Below are 18,610 nucleotides of genomic sequence, written 5' to 3'. Positions count from 1 at the left end.
CCCATCCTCTGGAGCAGTTTTTATTCACTGCCATGGCCCAGCTGTGTCCCTCACCCCACACCTGCTCCAGCAGTGCCACAGGTGAGCCTCTGGAGCCTTTTTCCATAGCATCAGGATAGTTTTGAGTGCCAGAAGCTTGTGATGGAACTGGATCAGGATTTCAGACTTGTGCAGAACCTGGAGAAGAATTGACCTTTCCCATCAGGCTGATGTGCTGAGGTTGATTTCCCTTGGTCCCAGTTAATAGTGAGCTCTGCTTCCCTTCCCCCTGAGCCTCTCTGACTGGGGTTTGGGATTCCTGCCAAACTCCAGCCCATCTGCTCCCTTCTGGCAGAGGGCTTGGGCTGTGGGAGCTCTCTTTTCTTAGGGATGGAATATTCCAGAGCCAGTTGCCATCCTGGCATGGGTAAGGACTGTTTTTGGTGTCCCTTGTGCTGATCTCCAGCTCCAGATCTAAGATTGTCTGGGTGCTGCCACTGTTACCCCTCCTAATCCATGGGGGCAGCCCCAGGATAAAAACCAGTTCAGGAAATACTGATGAACATTTGGGAGATGGGGGTGAATTAAAACACCTCTTTGCTGTAATTCTGTTTAGGATTTTAAAGTTTGGTTTAGTGTCAGTGAGTTTCATGTCCTAAGTGAGGATGGGAATAATAAAATTGATTTTTGTGCTTCATTTGCTGTTGGAAATCCAGTCAGAAGGAATTTGTGCATCTTTTATAATTCACTATAAACTGAAATTAAGAACACTTCTGAACCTTCCTAAAGATATTTCCTCCCTCTTCTTTAATACTTATAACTAAAGAGATAGAAATGCAATCAGATTTATGGTCTGAATAATTAAAGGCATCAAGATTATTGTATTGAACTTCTGGCTTGTGTTTAAAAATTCTTTGTTATTTGCCTCACTCTTGCTTGGTGGAGGTTTAACTCTTAACACGTTAACAACTTTGATCAAAGATACTTTTATGTGTCTGGAGCTTTTTAATTTATTAATATATTGCCTCTTTGTGGGGTAGAGTTGATTTTTTTTTCTCCTCCTGTTGAAGTGTGTCTAAAAGTGACATCAAAGTGTCAGAGCAGCGTGTCAGGCTGAGGGGCTGTGGCCATCAAGTTAATGAGGTTTGCCAGAATAACAGAGGATTGACATGACACAAGTCCTTCATGGCCTCCTCCCCACCCCCTTCTTGTGGAATTCTTGCAATATTGGTTCTCCTTGGGGGAGAAGGGAGAAAAGCTGAATTTCCAGCAGGCTCTGGAGGGGTTTCAGAGCTGCTGCTGTCCCACCTGCTCCCCCATTTCAAAGCCTGGATCCCTGGCTCTGAACCTCCAGGTTTTGTTTCCTGCAGGAGCCATTCCCTGTGTGTGGAAGCTGAAATGGTTCCTGGGGATGGGGGATGTGAGCCCAGTGCAGAGAAATGGAGCAGCCAGGGGGAGCTGAGGAAGGTGATGCTCAGGCAAAACAGCTTTTTCTACAAAAACCAGTGTTAAAGCTGCAGGGAGAGCTTTAAAAAGCAGAGCTGGGTTAAAGTTGATTCTGAAACAGACTCCAAGGACAAGAGTTGGTTCAGCTGTTTGCAAATCCAAGTGTGAATCTCTCTGGGCTGGAGCTCAGGAAGCACTGCTGGATGGGTTTCTTCACTCATCAGGTAAAACAAGGTGCTGACTGACCTTGTTTTATTCCATGCAGCCACCTGGGGTGTGTGTGGGATGGGTCAGGACCCAGCTCCTGGCACTGGGGCCAAACCCTGCACCAAGTGCTGAATTCTTTTCATTTGTGCTGTGTTCAGGGCAGGATTTTGGGCAGGAGACCGTGGCAGCTGCTGCTGGCTGGGTCTGTGGGGTTTGTTTTTGGGAACTGGGAGTGCAGAGGGGAGCTCTGCCTCTGGGGGTGGGCACATCCCCTGCAAGGCTCACTGCTGATCCTGCTCTTCCTTAAAAGGGTAAATGGAGAGGCTGGAGCAGCTTCCTGGGGATGCACAACAGGGAATTATTCATTCAGTGCTGGTTTGGCATCCCTGCTCACCTCCACCAGGCAGAGGTTAGGGAGGGCTTGCTCAAACCAACCAAAAATTGATGTGTCATTTTCGATTTTGCAACTCTATTGCGGGATATTTGCCTAGACTTCAAAGGAAATATATATTCAAAAATAAAACCCAACCAAATTTCATCAGAGCAGCCCATCAGGGATGATGGTCACATGGTTGTTCTGGATGTTTCTTGCCCAGGATGCTGTTGATGCTGTTGCTGGCAGGGGAGAAGTTCCCTGGGGGAGTATCCCTGCTGGATGCTCATACTTCCCCCAGCCTGCTGGGGGTTCTGTCACCCAGCACTGGCTCACAGGCATCACTCTGTTCCCAGTGCAAGTGGTGCTGCTCTCTGTGGTGACAGTGACACATCCTGAGCCAGCTGTGTGTGTCTGGGCCTGGCTTTTGGCAAATCTGGCTGCACTAATGAAGTGTTTGCTGTTTGCAGAGCTGCCTCCAAGGTGATGTTTACTAATCACTTGCGCTTTCTTGCCCCTTCCCCATCCCCTTTCCCTCTCCTTCTTCTTCTCCTCTCTTCTATTTTCTCCTCCTAGAAGCCTAGACTGTCTCCTAACTCTGGGGCTGCCACTGACACGAGGCCAGTGTCCTTTTCTACCTGCCATTACACTTCTAAAATCTGCAGCATTTTACAGAGCTCTTGCTTTACCTCCTTGGACTTGGCTGTAGAAGAAGCCAAAGGGTGGCTCCATCCTGCTCCTCCTCCCTGTGCTCTGCAGTGCTTGTTGAAACCTTCCTCTGTCTGTGTAAGCACAAAAAGTGCACCCTGGTTTTGAACTGCACTATGCCACGGGGTTGAAATCACCACCACAGCTCCATTTTTAGTTTGGATCACCTTTAAATTTAATTTCTCTCCGTTTTCATGGTGCTCAATCAGAGAAGGTTTGGAGTTTCCAGTTGTGCTTCCATAGTGGATGGGTCCACCATGACTGCAGCTCCCTTTTCCTCCTCCCCACACCACCACAGCCTTGCAGAGTGCCTGCCTTGCTCCTTGCTGCTTTGAAACCCTCTCCCATGAGCTTCTCATCTGTCACACTGTTGTTTTCTTCCAAACCCCTGGGTTCAGATCATTTCTGCACTTTGTAGACTTGAGAAACAGATTAGGGAAAATTTCCTGAGGTAAAGGTGGATCACCTCTGATTTTGGGGTCCAAGCACTTGCCATAACTGGGAGTATGAAGGAAAATAGCCAGTCCCAAATTCCTGCCTTGGGGAGTGGCTTTGCTGCCTTACTCCTTCCCAAAAACCTTAGAAGTGAGAAAGAAAATTGCCTTTTTCTAACTTTACACCTCTGGCTTCCTGTGGGGAAGGACAGCCTTGGATGGAATTTTACCTGCCATGAGAAACAATCTGAGGGGAACAAAAGGGCTGAGTTGTGAAATTGTTCTGGAACAATCCTGACCATTTCCAGCTACAGCAGAAGGAACAAGCCTGGTTTAACCTCCAGGAGCATCTCCAGTGGGATTCCATAGAGGTGCAAAGCTTGCCCAAGACAGAAGTGCTCATTTTCCCATCAGCAGATGAATAAAACATGAAAGGGGGAGATAGTTAGAGAGCTGAGGCAGAGTTTAGCCTGAGCCAGGCTCAGCCTGGGCTCTGGGAGGTGAGGGGCAGTTTTGGGACAGGAGGATTTTGTTGTGTAGCTCAGAGTGCTTGGCCTGAGCACCTGATGGAAAGGATTTCCTTGAACCCAAATGAGGCTGAACTGCCCAAAACAAACCTGCTGAGAGCTTCACTTGCTCAGAATGCTGTTTGCTGGTTGTGAGGGCAGTGAGTGCTGGTTTCTCAGGATTTGGGGATGCCCCAGCTGGCATGAGCAGTGCCAGTGGAGCAGGGGGGCTCTGGGCACGTCCCCCAGCTTTGCTGTTTGTTCCAGCAGAGCTCACATGCTGAGCTGGTGGCAGTGCCAGCGCTGAGTCACAGCCTGGCAGCAGGGCCTGGGCTGTCCTGCCCACTTTGCTGCCACCTCACCCCTTTGTGCCCCTCTGGAGCTCAGCAGCAGCTCCTTGTGCTGCCACTTCCCAGCAAGTGACCCCCGTGGCTTCTCCCAGCTCCAACTTTGTTGTTTTTGGGAAAGCTCCACGTCCTGGAGGCTCCCAGCTCCCCAAACTGGGCTCTTCCCTCCCAGCCCCATGAAGTTCACAGCATCCTTCAGGTTGGGAAAGAAAGACTTCTGAGATCAAGTTCAACATGTGAGTGCTTCATGTTGTGCTTTCCTTTTGGGTTTTTGCTGTCTGTGGCCATAAAAGGAGATTCTTGCATTCTTGGCTTTGTTTTCATAGCTTTTTTTTTTTTTTTTAATGTGATTTTGAAGCAAATCACTTTAACTTAGCTCCTCAGTTGTTCTTCCTCACCTTTTGCCTTAAGTGGGCTTAACTCTTGTGCCCTAGAAATAGAGAATAAATAATATTAGACTGAGAGGTATTTTCAGATTGAATGATAGAAGGTTTCAGGTTACCTGAATATGAGACTTTGCCCACTCCCACAGATGCTTTATTGAAAGGCAGCAATGCTTTAAAGTCATGGCTGGAGGGATTTGTGGGCAGAGGGGTTTGGGACCAGCAGCTCATCCTGGGGCAGGGAGAGCTCCTCCAGCCCCAGGGTTCTGCTGTCCCCACTGCAAACCTTCATCCCATGGCACCCCCATGCTCCCACCCACATTTGTGTCCCTGCTTGTGGTTTATTTGAAGTGCCCTTGGGTTCACTGATGTGCTGTAGGGAGGGGAGCTGTGCTCTGGGGCTGGGGTGGGTGTTCCTGCAGGGTGATCCAGGGGGTCTCTGCGGGGTGTTGGATCTTCTGTCCCTCCTGGAGAACATCCAGGTGTCCCACTGAGCTCAGTGTGGGTTGTGTGTGTCCTTGGAGCCACCAGGAATGCTCACATTTCCTGCCCTCCCTGCTTTCCTCCACCCTGGAGGTGCTGCTGTGCCTTTGCTGTGCTCTAACCCCCCTGTGCTTCCTGTCTGGTGTCACTCCTGATGCTGAATTATTAATTCCAATGCTCTGTACAATGTGAAGCTGTAACTGCTGTGGAATAAATCTCCCTAATAAACATCTCAAACTAACCCCTCCCGAGTTGTTCTGTGGTGAGAATCTCTGGGTGCTGCATCAGCTGCTCTGGTGCTCCTGCAGGGGGAAAGGCTGGGACTGGAATCCTTTGCTGCCTGACAGGCTGGAAACCTGAACTCAAGGACAAGGATCTTGTGGAGTGTTTGACTCTGTCCCACCCAACATCCTTGTCTCCAAACTGGAGAGCCAGGGGGTTCCTGCATGGGTGTTTTTGTGGATCAGGAATGGTCACTCAGTGGTGGTCAGTGGCTCAGTGACCAGTGGGTGCTCAGGGGTGGCACCAGCCCTGCTCTCAGTGCCAGGGCAGTGCCACTGGAGCACCCTGGGGACTCTGGTGGTGACACTGAGCTCTGGGTGCTGTCCCAGGGCAGGGCAGGGATGGGACACCCACAGGGACCTGGCCAGGTGGGACTGTGCCAACCTCAGGAGGTTCTACAGGGCCAAGGACAAGGTCCTGCCCCTGGCCTGGGACAATCCAGCACCAACCCAGGCTGGGGATGAACAAAAATCCCCAACAAAACCATCCCACAGCCTGTTTATTCTCTGTAGCATTTTGTGAATAGGACACCCACAGCTGTGCTCTTCTAACCAGAGCTTTTCTACTGCCTTGCCTCTCACCTGCCTGTGCATTTCCCTCTTGCTGCAAGTTGTTTTTTACAGAGGCTTTTACCCTTGCTGGGCTTCAGGCAGAGCTTTTCAGGCTGCTCAGAGGGGGCTGCATCCAGCCATGCTCACTGCCAGGGAGTTCACGTTTCCCGTGGCTCCAGTCTAAAAACAGCAGCCAGGTGAATAATTCAGCAGCTTTGCTGAGTTCCTCCATGACTCAGAGGGTTTGTGTGAGTGTCCCTGAGCTTTGGGGTGGTTGTTTTGGGGGGAAGGTGGTGTGACAGCTGTGGGGGGACAGAGACCCTTCCAGGGAATAATGTGGAGCTTTCCCCAGCTCCTGGAGGGTGATGGGGTTGAGGGTTTTTTTCTCCAGGTCCTGGTGCTCTTCCAGATGAGGAATTTGTGTCTTCCTACATCTCAGGAGCTGAGCAGCTGCACCATCTCAGCTCCTGAACCATTCAGAGAGCATCAAGAAGTTTCCCAGGTGTTGAAGTGTTGATAAACATTGGGAATCACAGACAGAGCAGCTGTGGCTGTCCTGGATCCCTGGCAGTGCCCAAGCCAGGCTGGACAGGGCTGGGACAGTGGGAGGGGTGGCAGTGGGTGATCCTTGGGGTCTCTTCCCTCCCCAGCCATCCCATGAATTCCTGGTTGTTGTTTCTAGGGATGGGCAGTGTAAAGCAGCAGAAATGGGGGTGCTGGTGCCATCCCCAGGTTCCTCCTGCTGTGCCATGGGGCTCTGCAGCTCTCCAGGTGGGGAAGGACATGCTCAGGGAGCTGTTCTGCTGGAACCAGCCCTGCTTGTGCCAAAGCAGCTTAGGCTGTTGTGTAAGGAGCTGCTGCTGCTGCAGGAAATGCTGCAGGGAGTTCTCAGGGCTGCCCTGCAGCTCCTGCCAGGCTCAGGATGGATGGAATTGGGGTGGCCAGGATGGACACTGGGGCTTGGAGCTCCTGGGACTGTGGAAGGTGTCTCTGCCATGGCAGGGCTGGAACAGGATGAACTTGAGATCCTTTCCAACCCAAAGCATCCTGGAGTTCATCATGTGGTGTCATGATGTGGAGAAACAGAGCTCTGGGATGAGAGATGAAGGAAAAATAGGAAAAAAAAAAAAGTACATTTTCTGTGTACAAAATGCTGTTTTCATGCTGGGTCTCCCTCACATGGTGTTTCCCCACCAATCTACTACTTGGCATTTTTTTTTTTTTGTTTCAGACTTTGCTTCAGAGGTGGGATGTCCCTGCCTTGGCTCATTGAATAGGAAATTAAAAGGATTATAATGAAGTCATACATATGTCGAGAAGTCTATTAAAAGCTTAACAGGGAGGCTTAGTGAGGTTTAAAATCTGGGAATACAAACCCTCTCTGTTTTGCAGCATGCTCAGGAGTTGTTCTAGCAAGGATCTGACAGCTGGGTCAATTAATGGGGTCCTACAAGGCTTGAATTTCCTGAACAAGTAGCTGGGACTTAAAATATTCAATGAACTTTGGAGCTTGTACCTTGGATTTAATATGTTATTAGTGCACTTAAACCTCCTTGTCTGGGGAGGAGCTGCAGGCTGGGACCTCCTGGAGAATGTGAACCCTTTTCTCTGCCCATCCTTTGGGCTCTCAGCCTTTACACACAATGGATTTGTGGTTTCTCAGAGCTGCATTTCTGTGCAGCTGGAGTGTTTCTGGGCACATAGGGAGGCAGCTTCTTTAAATCTTGTTTTCAGGTGGTTTGGAGGTAGGTAGAAGAGACAGAGACTGCTGCAGATGAGGAGTAGCTGACCCTCACTGCTCCTCCTCCAGAGCCCTGCACTTACATTACCCAATTTGCCTTTAATTTGTCTCTCTGGAACTTAACTGCAGCTTAAAAAGATACTTCCCCCCTCTCTCCCTTTCTTCAGTGCTTAAAACAACATCATGTTTATTCCAGTAGCTCCTGGGGAGTCTGCAGTGATCCTTGAGATTAAATGTAGGGAATTTCAATGAAAGGCTTGTCAAAGGAAAGTAAACAGCAGCACTGTAAAAGACACAAAAATTGAGCTGAGTCTAAACACTTTATCATCACCCTTCTGCCAGGTGGGTTCATTGTTGGTTTCACAGCAGGAGTTAATCTCTGCCACTGGATCACCTGGGTAAATATTTGCCTTGGAGCTGCAGAGGGGATCAGCACAGAGCAGCAGGGAATGACTCTGCAGTGCTGGGGGCATGTTCTGTGTGCAGGGCTGGGCAGGGGGCCTGGGAGCTGCTGATCCCATTCCTGGGAGCTGCTGATCCCATTCCCTGGGAGCTGCTGATCCCATTCCCATGGAGCTGCTGATCCCATTCCTGGGAGCTGCTGATCCCATTCCCATGGAGCTGCTGATCCCATTCCTGGGAGCTGCTGATCCCATTCCCTGGGTGCTGCTGATCCCATTCCCATGGAGCTGCTGATCCCATTCCCATGGAGCTGCTGATCCCATTCCCATGGAGCTGCTGATCCCATTCCTGGGAGCTGCTGATCCCATTCCTGGGAGCTGCTGATCCCATTCCTGGGAGCTGCTGATCCCATTCCTGGGAGCTGCTGATCCCATTCCCATGGAGCTGCTGATCCCATTCCCTGGGAGCTGCTGATCCCATTCCCATGGAGCTGCTGATCCCATTCCCTGGGAGCTGCTGATCCCATTCCCATGGAGCTGCTGATCCCATTCCTGGGAGCTGCTGATCCCATTCCCTGAGTGCTGCTCATCCCATTCCCATGGAGCTGCTGATCCCATTCTCTGGGAGCTGCTGATCCCATTCCCTGGGTGCTGCTGATCCCATTCCCTGGGTGCTGCTCATCCCATTCCCATGGAGCTGCTCATCCCATTCCCTGGGAGCTGCTGATCCCATTCCCAGGGAGCTGCTGATCCCATTCCCTGGGTGCTGCTGATCCCATTCCCTGGGTGCTGCTGATCCCATTCCCTGGGGAGCTGCTGATCCCAATTCCCAGGGAGGAGCTGCTGATTCCAATTCCTTGGGTACTGCTGATCCCATTCCCAGGGAGGAGCTGCTGATCCCATTCCTGATCCCATTCCCTGGGAGCTGCTGATCCCATTCCCTGGGAGCTGCTGATCCCATTCCCAGGGAGGAGCTGCTGATCCCATTCCCTGGGAGCTGCTGATCCCATTCCCAGGGAGGAGCTGCTGATCCCATTCCCATGGAGCTGCTGATCCCATTCCCTGGGAGCTGCTGATCCCATTCCCTGGGAGGAGCTGCTGATCCCATTCCCATGGAGCTGCTGATCCCATTCCCTGGGAGCTGCTGATCCCATTCCCTGGGAGCTGCTGATCCCATTCCTGGGGAGCTGCTGATCCCATTCCCTGGGAGCTGCTGATCCCATTCCCTGGGAGCTGCTGATCCCATTCCCTGAGTGCTGCTCATCCCATTCTCTGGGAACTGCTGATCCCATTCCCATGGAGCTGCTGATCCCATTCCCAGGGAGGAGCTGCTGATCCCATTCCTGGGAGCTGCTGATCCCATTCCCATGGAGCTGCTGATCCCATTCCCATGGAGCTGCTGATCCCATTCCTGGGAGCTGCTGATCCCATTCTCAGGGAGCTGCTGATCCCATTCTCTGGGAGCTGCTGATCCCATTCCCAGGGAGCTGCTGATCCCATTCCTGATCCCATTCCCAGGGAGCTCCATGCCCAGCAGCACCTGGGGAAGGTGGGTTGTACCTGCACTGCTGCTCCAGGCTGGGCTCTCCTCCTTCCCCACCTTTTATTCCTGCTCTGAACCTGGGGTTCTGCCCTAAGCAGGGATTTGATGGGGGTTTATCCTGCTTACAAAACCTTGGGGAAGAGTCGTGTGCTGGGATGGCTTTGAGAGGTCGTGTGACACAGGCTAAATCTGACCCTGGGATAGGAAACTTCCCTAATCCTGCCTCTGCCTGTGGCTCCCTCGGAGGCCTGAGCTCTTTAATCTTCTTCCAGTTCAGCCCCATCACTGCAAATAGGGTAAGGCTGATTATATTGTGCATTTTATCTTTCCTAGCTGCACCCCAGCTGTTGTTCTCGAGCGTTCTCCTTTCGGGGTGGGTTGGCACCGGGGTAATCTTGGATTAATGGGACCTTTTTTTGGGAAAAAATTGTATTTTTATCCTTATAGTTAAGGAATGTATTGGGAGCTGTGAAGCTGCTCAGGAGCTCTTTGGTGGTTGGGGCTGAGAGCAAATCTCCACCTTGGAGCAGCTCTTAAGCAAAGGGAAACTCTGAAATGCTGAGCAAAGCTGTGGTGCCTCCCCTTAAACCCCTCAGAGCTGCTCTCCCTGCAGAGAGGTTTGACCAAATTCAGCTCCTGCATGAGCAATTCCCTGAAATATAACTTAGATATATCCTCAGCAGTCATCTCCCCTTTTTGCTGCTATTTTGGTGCAATTTCTGCAGCAGCTTTCCAGCTCTGACCCTTGGAATACTCCACACACCTTGGAGTTGGTGTGTCTGAAACACTCTGGCTTTTGGCATTAAACCTTCCTGAATTCCTGCTGACTGTCAGAACAGGGAAGGTTTGCTGCTTTCTGGAGTTATAGAACTGGAATGATGTGTGAGAGATGCTCAGGATCCTGATCCTGGTCCCTTTGGAGCAGTCTCCTCTTCCATGGGATAATCCTGCAAGCCAGGCTCCCCCTGCCCTGGGGAAAGGTGGGAAATGCTGTGTGGGATGGTTTTTCTAAGTTTGTGCTCCTGATGTTCCATTTGGTGGGTAGCAGCTCTCCCCAGGATGGCAGAGCTGGTCTCTCCTCACCTGGAGCTGCTTGTTCCAGCAGTTGAGGTGGGATTGGGATTTCTGTGTGTTGGCTTTTCCCCCAAACCTGTCCCTTTGTTTTGGCAGCAGTGGAAGGCAAAAGAAGCTCCTTCCTGGGGGTGGCCAGGCAGGATTTCTGCTTCTCTTGGATGAATCAGTGCCTGTGAACAGTGCAGGGTTAACAGCTCCCTTGGGAACAGCTCTGCAACTTTAGGGCTGTGCCTGTTCCTCTGGACAATTGGTGCTGGAGGCACCTCTGGAATTAGAAGTGACTTGGCAAAGCACAGAAGTGACAGGAGACTGCAGGAGATGAGCAAAACACAGTTCACCACCCCCCAAAAAATATCTGGGAGGGATGTTTGATTTTGTTCTGTCATGTAACTCAGGATGCTGTTTAACCTTCTTCCTTTCAGTGAGAGCAATGACTCTGAGCCGTGGAATTGTTGGGGCTGGGAAAGAGCTCCAAGGTCACAGTCCCAGCTGTGCCTCCTGCCCAAATTGTCCCAGCCCAGAGCTCTGAGTGCCACTTCCAGGTGCCACCTGCAGGGATGGGGATCCAAACCTTCCTGGGCAGCTCCAATCCCTGACCCCCTTTCCATGGGGAAATTCCTGCTGCTGTCACCCTGAGCTGTTCCCTCTCCTCCTGTCCCTGTCCCCTCCTGCCAGGGAGTTGTGCAGGTTTGATCTTCCCAAAGAGAATTTCCTGTGTTTCTCTGTGGCAAGTTCAACCTGTGCAGGGCCAGGGGTTGGCCTTTGGTGGGTCCAGCTCAGGATATTCTGTGATTCTGTGATTCTGTGCAGTTGTATTTTCCATACCCTCAGTTTGGTCTGGCTTCTGAAAAAACCAGACTGGCCAAACCCACTGCCTTCCCCTGCTGTTCCTGAACTCCTGGGGATTCATTCAGTGACTTGGATTTCAGAGAGTTGGGAGTTCCCTCAGAGGTGATTGAAGGACTGAAAAACAACATTTCAATCTTCTGGAGTCCTTTTTCACCTGTGCAGATTAAAGCTTACCATGATGGCATTTCCCAGCTCCAGGAGGAAAACTGGGAGCTGCTGCTGCTGGGAGGAGAGCTCAGGTTTCCTGAGCCAGCCACTGGAGCTGTGGCTGCACTGGCAGAGGATGTGGCAGTGCTTGCCAGCAGGACTCTGTGGGTCTCTGACATTCCCTGCTAATGGCATTTGGCACAGCACTGGTGCCACCAGTTCTGCCCTAATTGGGGCCCAGCTTTGTGTGCTTCCAAATCTCCCACCCCAGTGCTGGGCTGGGGAATGAACCTGCCAAGAGAAATGACAAAATCAGAATATCTGGAGTGGAAGGGAGACTCAGGGGTCATCAAACCCCAGGGAGGTTCTGATCACTGGGCAGCACCTGATCTGATCCATCTCACACAGGGAACAGAAACTGGGCTGCTGAGATGTGCAGGCAGAATATTCTATCTGAAAAAAAAAAAAAAAAAAAGATACTTTAAACTTCATCAGAACTTTGGGATTTCTAGGATTAGGAATGAAAACATTAGGCAAGGTTTATTTTGGCTCCTTGATCTTCACACTCTAATAACTGGTTATGTTCCTCCAGGAAGAGAATTCCCCTTTTGACATTGCTTTGCCACTTGTCACTTGGCCAACTCTTTATTTACCTTTGTGTCATTTCCTTGTGTCTCCACTTTCCCTAACATTTCCCCTGGCTACAGATAAAAATACTTTGCTTTCAGCTTTGTCAAGCTCTGCTGGATGATCTGTGATGTTCCATCTCCTACTTTCACACTCTCCTGTTTCCCTCTGATGCAAACAGCTCTTTCAAAATGTCACTCAGGGCAGTTTTGCAAGATTTTAGGGGCTCCATGTCTCAATCTTACAACCAAAATTACTAATTCTGCTTAAAAAAAAAAAAAAAAAAAAAAAATCTGCAATTTTGTATGTGTCACTGAAAGTTTCAGGTAGTTTAGTGCAGCTCTGTATTCTACCAAAGACAATCTCAGATTCAATAGGAATAATAATAATAATAATAATAATAATAATTCTTGATAATCCTGGAAAGATCCAAATTAGAGTTGCCCCATTTTGTAGCTGAGAGTTGATGAAGATGAGATTTGCCTGGCCAGACTTTCAGCTAAAAACACATAAATATACATATATGTATAAATGGGCTGATGAGTGGTTTCAGCTGGCAGTTTTGTTTCTTGTGGTGATTTTAGAATTGCTGCTCACAGGGCTCACATCAGATTTTTACCTTCTGAGTCTTGTGCTATTTCTCTGTCTCAGGGGTGTCTCTTGGAGCAGCTGGGGCAGTGGGAGGTGTCCCTGTCCCTGCCCAGGTGTCCCTGGATGATCCTGAAGGTCTCTGCACACCCAAACCATTCAAGGCTTCAATTCTCAGTGCTCATCTTTTTGGTGGCGAATTCTGATTTTGAGCCATAACCCCTCCAAAGTGGGGCAGGATTTGGGGGTTTTGTGCCTTGCTGGAGTCACCCAGAGCTGCCCTGGCACCTCCTGCTCCCTGTCTGGCTGTGAAGGTGACACTGTGAGCTGTCCCCAAGCCCAGCCCCAGCCTGGGGAGTGTCTGAGCCCTGCAGGGTGAGCAGAGCTCCCAGAACCCTGCAAATGTCCACTTGTGTCTCCATCAAACCCCAGCCCTGCCCGTGCTGTCAGCTCCATCTAGGTGAGACAGCTCAGTCCAGAGCAGGGAGCTGAGCCAGAATTCATGTTGTTTTTTTTTCCTTTTCCATCCCATCTCTGGGTGGTTGTTTGGCAGCTCCCACAGAACATCCCTGCTCTGAGCTGAGCTGCTCCCTCACCTACCAGGCTGTGCCTCTCAGGGCTCAATGCAAGCACTTCATTTCCTTGATTTTCAGAGGGAAATAAAATTGGCAGGGTTTATTTCAAAACATCAGAAAGTCCTTAGTGAGGAATTAAAGAATTCCTAGAAAACTGGCTGCCTGTGTGCAAGGCTGTAAATCAGAGTGATTTCAAAAGAGCACACACAGCATGGCATCTTCCTCACTCTCCAGCAGAATAAACAGTGATAGAATTGTAGATCCTGCTGGAATTATGTAAATGCCTTCATGCTTTGATGTCCCTCGTGTCATTAGTTTGACACTAGCTGGAATTAATGGCCATAAAACTCTATTACAAACGTGGCAGAGAGATTTCTCCTGACTGCTGCTGATTCCTCCTGTGCCACGGGATTGGGGAAGCTGAAAGTAGGTCAGGGTGATGTGTGTGAGCAGGGGCTGCTGGAATCACAGCCACAAACAAACAGCACTCCAGTGCTGAAGGGAAATTTGCTATTTTAAGCTCTTATTTCCATGATCCCCATCTCATTCTGCACAACAGGCGTGTGGGGGGAGCGTGGTGTGCACCCACAGATGGGATCCAGGAAGGAGCAGAAAAAAAAATCCATTTCAATATGCACAGCTAGATGGGTGTGTGTATTTCTGTGTTTCAAGGGTGACAGTAAATACTGTCACTTGTGAGTGGCTCCTCTCCATCTCGTGTGAGGCACAGTGAAGGTGCCAGAATATGTAGGTCAGAAGAAATGAAGCATTTTGCATCCAAACAGCAACCAAAAGCTGGAATTGCAGGCTGGAATTGCTGATAACAGTGTGGTGGAACGTGGGGAAGGGTGACAGGGATGTTTTGCAGAGTTCCCACACTCCTTTACACGTTTATAATTCATTCCTCATTCTCAGAGGGGCTTCCCCATGGCAGCTCCTGGGGACAAATGTTGGCTCCCAACCTGAATTAAAGAGTTGGGATGTTTTGAGCCTAGGGAAGGGTTAATCATGGAGCTGCTGCATGGTTTCCCTTAGGACAGCTGGGTGGGAAAAGGGAATATGATAGAATTGGCTATTTTTAGGCAATAAAAACATGAGCAGGAGGGAGGAAAGGGCAATAAATTTAAACTCATCTTGGCAGTCAGGAGTTAAACCTGTTGGGAAGGTAAAGTGCTAAAAAACTAATGGAGGGAAATGATCTGTATGGATAGGAAAGACATTCACAGAGCAGTTCCAAGGAGGCTGTGTCAATGCTTTTAAGAGTCTGGAAAAAAAAAAAAAAAAAGGAGGAAATTAATAAAAATGGAAGCAAGGACTTAGAGCTGGAGAGATTTAAGAACTCCCCAGATTATGGTGCACAGTGATTTACAAGCACTGGAGTGCAGGAGTCAAAAGAGGAGGATTTCCAGTTTATTAGAGATAAGAGAAGGTTGGGAGAGAGCTGTTAAAGCTGGAGGGGAAGGTGAGGCACAGGGGGCTGCAGGGTTCAGCCCTTTGCCTGGTCCAGTTCTGGTTTTTATCATTTGATCAGGATCAGAGCACAGGCTCCATCCAGGCCAGGGGAGCTCCAGGATGGGGATGGGAGTTCCCAGGTGATGGAGAGGGCACCCCCTGGGCTGGGGGTGTGGAGCATTGTTGATTTTAACTTCTTTAATTAAAGCTGTCAGGGCAAGTGGTGAGCCAAGCAGACAGAACCAGCTGGAGTGATAAAGGTGAGGAGGCAGGAGATGAGCTGTAGCACAACATGGTGCAGGGGGGATGTTTGCTTCATGTGTTTTATCTGCTGAAAGTTTTGAGAAGAGTCAGTTCTGTGCCCTCCCCAGGCAGAGGAATAGCTGAAAAGTGCAGTTAGTGGATCAGGGAGCTGGTGCATGCACCTTGTTCTCCTTGGTTCTGTCAATATTGACTCTCACAGGAGCACACCTGGAGCTCGTGATCCCCACCAGACACTGTAAGTGCTGCTTTTACTTATTTTTGTTTTCTCCTCTGGCCCTGATTGCATTTGGAAAAAACAGAATTCAGTTCTGGGATGTTGTCAGGGGAGGATTTGGGGTTTGCAGCAGCTGTGGCTCAGCACAGGGAGCATCAGGTGGGTCCTGCTGAGTGCTGGGTGTGGGAGCTGGGCACTGGTCCTGGTCCTAGTTCTGATTCTGATCCTGATTCTGGTCCTGGTTCTGGTTCTGGTCCTAATCCTGATCCTGGTCCAGGTCCAGGTCCTGCTCCTGCTCCTGGCAGCTCTGGCCAGGCTCTGCCAGGCAAAGGGAAGCAGGCTGGGCAATGGCTGGTGTGTGCCTGAGCCTTGGAAAGAACTCACTCCCAAAATTCCCACAGCCAGAACAGAGCTGGGCTGAGGTGGCATAGCAGGAGGAGAAATCCTGGTAAAGATAAAGGAGTACTTTGTGTCCTGCTGAAGAGAAATCTGCAGGTTTGCTCTTTATGGTAAATGTGGTTTGGTCTCAGAAAGATAAAGCTCAAGGAAGGTTTGAGGTACCAGATCATCATCAGTGGGAAGTAGGGAATGTTTTTTTTTTTAGTTTTCCTGATTTTTTTATTCCTCAGGCATTTTTTAAAAATCCACTCTGTGTCTCCAGGATTTCCTGGGAGCAGGGGACACTTTGCAAGGCCCAGTGCTGTGTGCAGACTGGCAGCAGATGGTGGTTTGGCTGCTCTGCTGTGTTTGAGGTGTCCTGAACCCTCTGTAGGTGTTGGCATCAGCTCAGGCTGCAGCTCAGGATTCCCTGAACTGAGTCTGGTACCTGCCCAAATTTTGGCTGGGCTGCAGGGCATTCCTGGGCCTCTTGCTGGGCCAGAGGAGAGTCACAGTCCTGGAATGGTGTGGGTGGGAAGGGACCTCACAGGGTTGCAGTGGCTCCTTCCTCTGTCCCAGGTTGCCCCAGCCCAGCCTGGTTTGGACATTTTTGGGAATCCATGAGGTGTCTCAGCAGCTGTGCCAGTGCTCTGCTCTGAGCCCCACACACCTGGCAGCTGCCACAGCCCCACTGCAGCTGCTCCTGCTCACCTCACAAATTCTTGGCTCCTTCTCTGCCTCTGCTGTCTCTGGTAGTGTTTGCTCATCCCTCCCCCTTCTCCAGAGGCTTGGGGGGATCTGTGTCCCTGTCCTAGACACAATTTTCCTGGGGGAAAGGAAACTTGGAGAGCTCCCTGTGCTCTGCCCTGCTGCTGACCCTGCACTCACCCAGCAGAGTCAGGCTCAGCTCTGTCCCATCATGGAGCTTGAGCTGCAGCATTCCCTGAATCAGGATAAAGCTGTTTAAATTTGGCAACAGCCCTTGCAGGGGAAATTGCCTCTCCCTGCTCAGAAGGAGGGCTGACAGTGCTGCAGGTCACAGCTCCTCTGAAACTGCACTGTCACTGCTCCATGTGCCAGCACAGGGGACACACTGTCCCTGCCTGGGGTGGCACTGCCCAAAACTCACTGGGGCTCCTCCCAGGCTGCTCTGGAACCTTCTGTAGGGCACCAGAGCATCCCAGCTGGGTGGGAGATTCATTTTACACCCCAGGTTTGTCCCTGGGGATCTTTGTGCCATCACTGTGTGCTCGTGGTGTGGCCAGGCTGGCACAGGCAGGAGGAGCCTTCAGCTGCTGCTCACAGCTCAGCCTGCACAAAAGGAGCCTCAGGGGAAACTTCCTGGTTCCCCAAAATTCCCTGGCAGGAGGGGACAGGGGGGTCAGGCTCTGCTCCAGGGAACAGGGGCAGGGGGAGAGGGAACAGCCCCAGGGTGACAGCAGCAGGAATTTCCTCATGGAAAGGGGGTCAGGGATTGGAGCTGCCCAGGGAGGTTTGGATCCCCATCCCTGCAGGTGTCACCTGGAGGTGGCACTCAGAGCTCTGGGCTGGGACAAGGAGGGGATGGGGCACAGGGTGCACTCCATGGGCTGGGAGGGCTTTTCCAGCCTGGATAATTCCAAGATTCTGGGGTCTCTGGGGCTCTCCTGTGCCAACACAACAGGGTTTGGACAGGCCTCCTGTGCCCACTCCTCACTATGATCCTTTTGTCTCAGAACTGAGCTATTTCAGCTTCTCTTTCAGCCTGGGCACAGAGTTTGCTGTGGGTTATTCTCCTCAGTTCTGGGGCAGGATTCAGGGACAGGCAATGGGGAGGAGTGCAGCTGCCTCACCCTGGCATTGCTGCCCTGGCTTCCCATGGGAAATGTTCTCTGTGTCACCTGCACCAACCATGGGCCTGCTGAGCAGGTCTGGGGGGTTCTTGCCTGCCTGTGGGTTGAATGTTCCTGCCAAGGATGTGCAGAAGGCTTCTGGCTTTGGGAAGGAACCCCAGGTGAAACAGAAGTGTCTTAGTTGTAGCACTTGGCTGAGAAAAGCCAAATAAAAAGCTCGAGCTGGGACATCTCCCAATATCCCAGACTGCTCCAAGCCCTGTCCAGCCTGGCCTTGGACACTGCCAGGGATCCAGGGCAGCCACAGCTGCTCTGGGAATTCCATCCCAGCCAGGAATCCCTGCCCAATATCCCATCCATCCATCATCCATCCATCCATCCATCCATCCATCCATCCATCCATCATCCATCCATCCATCCATCCATCATCCATCCATCATCCATCATCCATCCATCCATCCATCCATCCATCCATCCATCCATCCATCCATCATCCATCCATCCATCCATCATCCATCCATCCATCCATCCATCATCCATCCATCCATCCATCCATCCATCCATCATCCATCATCCATCCATCATCCATCCATCCATCCATCCATCCATCCATCCATCCATCCATCCATCCATCCATCCATCATCCATCCATCCATCCATCATCCATCCATCCATCCATCATCCGTCCGTCCATCCATCCATCCATCCATCCATCCATCCATCATCCATCCATCCATCCATCATCCATCCATCCATCCATCCATCATCCATCCATCCATCCATCCATCCATCCATCCATCCATCATCCATCCATCCATCCATCATCCGTCCGTCCATCCATCCATCCATCCATCCATCCATCCATCCATCCATCCATCATCCATCCATCCATCCATCATCCATCCATCCATCCATCCATCCATCCATCCATCCATCCATCCATCCATCCATCATCCATCCCATTCCTTACCAGTGGGAGCCATTCCCTGTCTCCTGTCCCTCCATCCCTTGTCCCCTGTCCCTCTCCAGCTCCCCACACCTGATGTATTTTATTTCCAGTGAGGTGGAAATAAGTCTTAATGAGTTTTTTGTGTAAAAGCAGAGCTTGAGGTGCCCTGTTATTAGAAGATGAGGGGTCTGTGAGGGTGTTCCAGGTGAGGAGTCTGGGGAGGTGGGAGCCCTGCTGTGCCCATGGTCCAGGGCTCTGGGGAATACTCTGAGCCCTG

At 50.8% G+C, this 18,610-nt stretch overlaps 1 protein-coding gene across 1 annotated transcript in view; it reads left to right on the top strand.

Moving 5' to 3' along the window:
• The window catches only part of MAP4 (microtubule associated protein 4), a 93,661-nt gene that overhangs the window by 9,775 nt on the left and 65,276 nt on the right, over positions 1-18,610 (top strand). The gene's annotated exons all lie outside the window — the stretch shown is intronic.

The sequence above is a fragment of the Erithacus rubecula genome (assembly GCF_903797595.1).
Source record: "Erithacus rubecula genome assembly, chromosome: 3".
In the NCBI taxonomy this organism is placed as follows: domain Eukaryota; kingdom Metazoa; phylum Chordata; class Aves; order Passeriformes; family Muscicapidae; genus Erithacus; species Erithacus rubecula.
Note: the sequence above shows the minus strand (reverse complement) of the source record. Positions and strands in the feature narration are given on the sequence as shown.